This window comes from Micropterus dolomieu, linkage group LG18 (assembly GCF_021292245.1).
Source record: "Micropterus dolomieu isolate WLL.071019.BEF.003 ecotype Adirondacks linkage group LG18, ASM2129224v1, whole genome shotgun sequence".
Lineage (NCBI taxonomy): Eukaryota > Metazoa > Chordata > Actinopteri > Centrarchiformes > Centrarchidae > Micropterus > Micropterus dolomieu.
Window position 1 is genome coordinate 20,087,827 of NC_060167.1, and position 7,159 is coordinate 20,094,985.

A 7,159-nucleotide genomic window follows, 5' to 3' on the forward strand; every position below is an offset into this window, starting at 1 on the left:
TAATGTTACAGACATTCTTGTAACCTTACAGCTTTTTTATGTGCTTCAAAACACATGTTGCACCACGTCAAGTGGTGGTTCTGTGATGGAAATAGACCTATTAGTAAACCACAACACACAGCTCTTACGTAAGCAGTGATGGTCTCTGCTGAGGTGACTATACTTTAGGTTAACATTCATCATGAATCAATTTATTCGCGATTAATCCTTTCAAAATATAGATGCTAGCCAATTTGAAGAAGCATTTTACTTTTCACTGAATTGCCAATAATGAAATTACAACTGTTACGTCCCAAAGTCTAGGGGTATCTTGCTTGACTTAAAAGCTAAGTGTACTTCATAAGCCAAATTCTGTACGGGCAGGTTGAAGTAATCATCTAGTATAAGTCATTTTAAGAAGATAAAGTAAAAAAAAAAAAACGATAAGTAATAAAAATTGACAGAGGGAATCTGGTTGGCAGGTGCAGGTGTTTCACTCTTTGGCCTTATATTAAACTTAGTCATACATATGTTGCACATCTCAAATCCTGTTTGAGGGTTCCACTTTAAAGATGTTTATGGGGGTAAACATTTATCTGACCAAGAACCAAGATGAATTTATGTGCAAGAAGGAATACAAAGGCTTCCACACAAGGTTGGGCAACTTGACATATACCATGATAAGATATAAATGTGTCTGCCATTACAGATTAAATTAGATTAGATTTCATATATTATATATTCAGTAATTAAATTATTAGCTGAAACAGTAATTCCAAACAGATTATTTATCTACAAAAAGTTCTGGAAAATTCATGCTCCGGCAGTGTATCTATATTGTAGTATAAAACTACCATGACAGATAATGTTATCTGTATCAGTTAATGACTTTATATACCTTAGCGTTATATTTTGAACGTGATATCTCGGGAGCGCCTCGAGAGAATTTCTTCAAATTTGGCACAAACTTCCACTGGGACTCAGGGATGAAATGATTAGAATTTGGTGGTCAAAATTCATTGTGACCTCACAACACATGTTTTTGGTCATAACTCAAAAATTGGTGACCAGATTTCACAGTATTTCACAGTCGGACAATGACTTGGTGACACTTTTGACTCAAAATGACTTTAACAAACACAAAACATTTTTGGACACAACTCAAGAACTGATGTGGTAATTATTCACACAGATGTTTAATGGGATACAACAAAATGATGACATTTTTTACCCAAAAGGTCAGTTTCACTGTGACATCATAATGTTCTGGAAAAACACCTTTTATGGCCATAATTCAACACCATAACTCAGTTCAGCAGTGTAAATTCACTGGAATCATACATAAGTATCATCAATAAAGTGATAACTTTTTTATTTAGCCATTTAGACTGTAACTTTATACATTTTATTCATTTCCTTCTAAGTATTCACTACATACATGTCTGGACAGAGATGTAAACTGCAACTTGACTGGTTGGCGGAGACATACAACTGCAGGGTGGTAATTCTAGTTACTACTTCATATAATGTCTATTACTGTAAGCGTCAAGTTAGACAAAAGTGAGTGATTATCTTCTTATTTATTAATAATCTTAAAATTGTCTATTTATCTGATATCAAACATGTCAGCTCAGTGCTAACAGTTGCTGCTGCAGAAAGCTGATACACTAAGATTTGTCATACAGTAAATAAACACGATAAGATTTAAAAAAATCTTGAACTATGATATATTAATATAAGCATCAGTAGACCAATTTGTTATTTTTGAATTTTACCTGAAAAACTGCACGGCCATTTGAGTGATGTAAAAATACAGTGCCCTTTTGCCAAACAGGAGACTAAGACCACCGAGGAAGTGAGTGTTTTATATCAAAGGTTATTCCACAGTAAGACTTGACGCAGTGACAAATGGCTGAGCTCTGAGAACATTGCTGAGGAGACTGCTATATTTGTATTTCTTCCAAATAGGCACACCCAGGAGCACAAGAGATCAAGTATCACATTTTTATTGGATATATAGGCCTATTTTGTAGGGTGTGAAGTCCTCAGTATTTAGCTTCTAATGCCCTCACCCCATCTTTGCCAGTTCAGTGTCATCTTTCAACAAGGAAAGAATGCAAACTACTACACATCATATAACACGATCCCCTCCTTGCCACGTATGGGGAACAAACGCTTGACTTAAGGGAAGGTCAAGCTACAAGCCTGGCCTTGTCTTCAGTTCATCTGTCAGGACACACACTATAACAAGGCCATTTAAAGAAAGGGTTTAAAAATACATCCCCACCCTTGAGACAGCACAAGTGCCTGTCCCGAAAAACCTGGAGACATAAATCTAATCACCTGTTCACTGTAGATTCCACATTGGATAATAGATATCTGAGCAACTGTTATATAGTTTACTGCCCCACTGACAAATATACTCACACTTTATGAAGCACGATATGTACTTCTAAAGCTCCCAGCCGAGTCACGGGAGCTACTAAAATTCGTGATATATTAGGGTCAGAAACCTCAGACAGCAGTTAAAGGACCTACAGATGAAACTGTCTGTTGTGTTTAAACTCTTGACTTTCACCAGCATAGAGGGGAACTTAGAGGGTCAAAGTCTGTGCCCCCACTGACTTGTTATACTGTCAGAAATGCAGAGATGGAACCTGAATGTTTGAAGGGTGAAAGTTGTAAAAAAAAAACAAGTTAGATAGAAAAATGTAAATGTGTTCAAATGTATGGCAATTTTAAAATGAGAGAGTTAATATTGTATTAGTAAGAAAAAAAGACAGACAGCTTAATTTCATTCTTCAGAAGAGATTTGAAGATTTATTCATTATGTGGATAACAGGGGTGCCGATGACGCAGCAGATAAGACAGATTGGTGTGGGGAAACCCGGGTTTGATTCCCACTGTGACACGTCCACCGATGTGTCTCTGAGCAAGACACTTAACCCCTAATTGCTCCAGAGGCATGCTACCTCTGATATATACCTGTAGCAATTTCTAGTCACTTTGGATAAAAATAAGTATAATGTAAATAACAGAATTACAGTGTCAAACTGAAAAATACATCTTCCACTGTGAAAATGAAAGAGTGATAAACTGAGTCAAAAATTTTGATTTCAAGTTTTTCCTCATCATTTGTTCTGCTAGGTTTCTAATATGGATGTTAATTGTTTGGTTATAGCTAAATGATAAATAAATGCAACACTGTAGATGCATTAAGCAATAAATTGAGTGTTTTTCTGCTTTTACATCAATTTGCCATTTTAAACCCACAGTCAATGATCAAGGTATTTTTTATTTGTCCCTCAGTTGGCAGTTTGAAGCAACACAACATACATAAACTCACACCATCTAAAAATACCTGTATGACAGTGTTAAAAAGTGTTGAAATACACTAAGATTAATGACAGTGGCCAATCTATAGATGACCACTGTCAGCCCATTCCAGTCAGAGAGAGGGAGAGTCCAATTACTCTCAAAATGATCTCTTTTTAGACAAACTAACATAAAACAACAACTAAATTAAATGTTGTGTTAATTTGTCCTGTTAGTTAAAAGAAACAGATGCTGTAGTACAGTAGGTCTGTTGGCATCAACTCTGTTTGTAAACACTGGTGGTGTATTTCTGAATCATACACTACATAAACAAAATAAGATGAGCATTAAAATTGCCCTTTTCTGCGATATTCTAATAACTCTCTGTCTGACGTGGCACCAGCAGTGTGAAAACTTACGCAAGATCAGATTTCAGAGACAGTCCCTAGAAAGCTGAAGCACTTTGACCTCTACAAGACAGACAGCCAGATGACACCTTTTTAGGATGGACACTGTCTGTCATCAGTCTGAGCTCTTGGATTGTCTCACCCTCATAAACCACAACAAAAAGCCAGTAGATCAATAAATATGTGACATTCTGTAGTTTATCATTCATTCATTCAGCCTTTATTTAAATCTCAAGGAATCACCAAGGGCATGGCCTCAAGGATACAATTAAAGCAGAAAAAAATACATACAACAAATAATTAACAGAACATTTATAAAAAAGTTACATCCAAGAGTAGTCTGTAATCATAGTTTTAAATGAACCTATTGGTGCAATTGGGCTGAGTTTTAATGTGTTGTAAAATGTTCCAAGTGTGTGCAGCACAAAGAGTCAGAGATGAATTCTCTGTGATAAATGGCTTTTGATTTTCTCAAGGAGGATGTGCATATTTTTGCGTTGTCTAAAAGTCACCCAATGGGCTGCTGTACCTGTTCGCCTTGCCCAGGCTTTGTCCCTTGCCTTGAACCTCACTGATAATTCTGTTCTCTGTTGAGAACCAGGTGCTAGATCTGTCTTTAGATCTGTCTTTAAACCTGAGCTTTTTAAAAGGTGCACCGTTATCAATGATTGCAGGTAATGAATTTGTAAAAAATTCCAATGCCAAAAGCCTGGTCATTGAAAGTTTTTAAATGTCCTTTGTTAACAATCTTAAAGGTTGTTCTTTCAGGTCTAGCGCTTCTGATGCGAGTGCAAAAACTCCTGTTGGATAGAATCAAATCTTTCAATGTTGATTTTGAAGGATCCTTTAAATTACTTCTACTCTTAAGAGTAGTAGTAGTAGTAAGTATAAGAGTAACGTGAGCACTCACACCAGTTGTGGGTCAAATGTTGTGAAAACCAAACTGTGTTAGAGCACACTCAGTAGGGGATTAATAGAATAGTGACCCTGCTTCCCCTCGAAAGATCCCTAGAAGTCATGTATACTAATATCAGTGGCCAGAGGGCATAAACATGGCAACAACAAGTTTACACTTCTTACTTTGATATAGTATGTCTAGATCACTGCCATATGATTTCGTAGGGTTTACAGACCTCCCCTCCATCACATGACCCAAAACAAATAGCTCAGGCTCCACTCAGGCTCCCTTCACCTTTCAGACAGACATAATGTAGTTCAAGTTCAAGGTTTTTTTGTATGGTACAATTTCATACAAAATGCCATTGAAAGTGCTTTACAGAGTAATATGAAAAGGAGAGTAGAGTAATAGCACTAAAAGCAGCATAGACAGAAAATGAATACATAGGAAAAGTACTGATTAAGACAAATACATGACTCAGACTGAAGACTTGCAGGAGAGTAAAAAGTACAAAAATAGAAAGAGGACCCCTGGAATCATCACCTGTCTGTATAATCAAGCCAATACGGCTGTGGAGCCTGAATTATTCCTCAGTAATTGCAAAGATTCTTTGGGATAACATGTCATTAGTCTAAAAATAGGACTACTTTTCTTTTCTTTTCTTAGAGCAGTTAAAATAATACCAGCTAAAATCAGTTCTGTTCCCAATAAAAACACGGCAGGGAAGAGCAAAGATGTAAAACTTTTAACACCACTATTATGTAGTTCAAATGTGTGACAGTAACAGAATATAATAAACATTGTCAAAATTACAGACATTTGGGGAACACTTTAAGGCGCCCTATTTAGCCTTTATGAGCAGTATACAAACATTTAATAAAGGGTTTATAACACACTATACGCATTTGAAGATCTTATGTATGTCTGGCATTTGTCACTAATTATAACTTCTCCTATGTGTGTTTATTATGTTGGCAATGATTATCTGTTTATACCCCAGCCTCGACGTATGGGTAACCACAGAAAGAGTTATAGTTGTTGACAAATAATTGAATATGTAATTAATTAAACACACATATCTGTGGTACAACTACATTATACAGTGGTGTGTTATAAACCATTTATTGAATGTTTATTAACTGCTTATGAAAGTTAAATAAGCTTGTCCCTACTTCTGAGGCATACAAAATTGTTACTTGCCTCGCGTCATACATTTCTAACTCAAGGAGTGTGCGCCAGTGATGTTGTGGTGTTTGCAATCGTATCACATGAACTCAAACATAGGCCCTGCTCCAAGATTTCCACCACTAGTTGTTATAATGAGATAATTAGACACTTTGGCAGGTCATTAGTGGCATAGTGATCTCGTGGTTTCCATGTTATCACACTATGCTGCAGTTTATGTATAAAAGTATAATATTCTGTATAGTAATCTTATAAGATAGTGAGACTATGTTTATGTGCAGCAGCAGTTTCGATACGATTTACTAACATCTACAGCAACCTAAAGTGCTTTGTGATGGAATCTTGTATCAAGAGAACTTCAAAGCAAATGCCATCACCATTTGTTTCATGTTGAAATAATTTTTCACAGGACCCATGTATCATGTTTTACCGGACACATAAATATCTTGTTAGTGTATGAATGAAACAACAGAGAAAAATAAAATGTTATAAATATGAGCATTGTTCTTCTTTCTATTGACCTTCATCCTTACAGAACAATTAAGTTAGGTGCCTAATTAAGCTTTGGGATTTGATAAAAGGCAGACCTCAACGAGTGTTTCTGCTATCATGACGTATCATCATTTTCACAGGTTCTTAGATTACCAACTGTTAGGCCCAGTTCTGCTCCTTTGTCACAGCAAAGACTTGCAAGGCTTCTGCAACAGAATACCAGTGACATATGAGCGCTGCTCCATGGCTAAAGTCGGATCCTCTGCAGTGCCAAGGTGCATTAAGGAGATTAAAGTAAATACCAAAACAATGTCTGAACTTCAGTAACCAATACAGCTGGCAGAACAATATTTACACAAGGTTCCAAAAATGCTGCATTGTAAGTGTCTCAATCTATATATACACTTATATATACACTATATATACAGTTTCAGTCTCTAGTTTAACTGTGTCTATTGTGTGGCACCAATACTCTTACAGTAAAATAGTTTACAATGAGACAAATGTCTTATGTGCTCCCTCTCTTCATATGCTGCAGCCTCTAAGGAGATTGTGGCTTCTATTTAAAACTAAATCATATGGATTCATATTCTTATGAATAAATGGGGGAAGACATCACATCAACAATCTGTTCATTTATGTTTCATTGATAAAGCGACGTTAATACGGTGATGACAACAGTAAGAAGCTTTGGCCATTATTGCTCTCTAATTAAGCATAATCATTTCTGTCAATGTGTTTATTATCCATTTAAATTCGTATTGTCTTAAACTTTGCTTTTTTTAAGCCGGTGAGTCTGAAAGTAAAAGCGATAAACTTTGATAAACTCTCAGTCAGTGACAAAAGATGCCAGATATCAGTTTATAGGCAAAAATACTCAAGC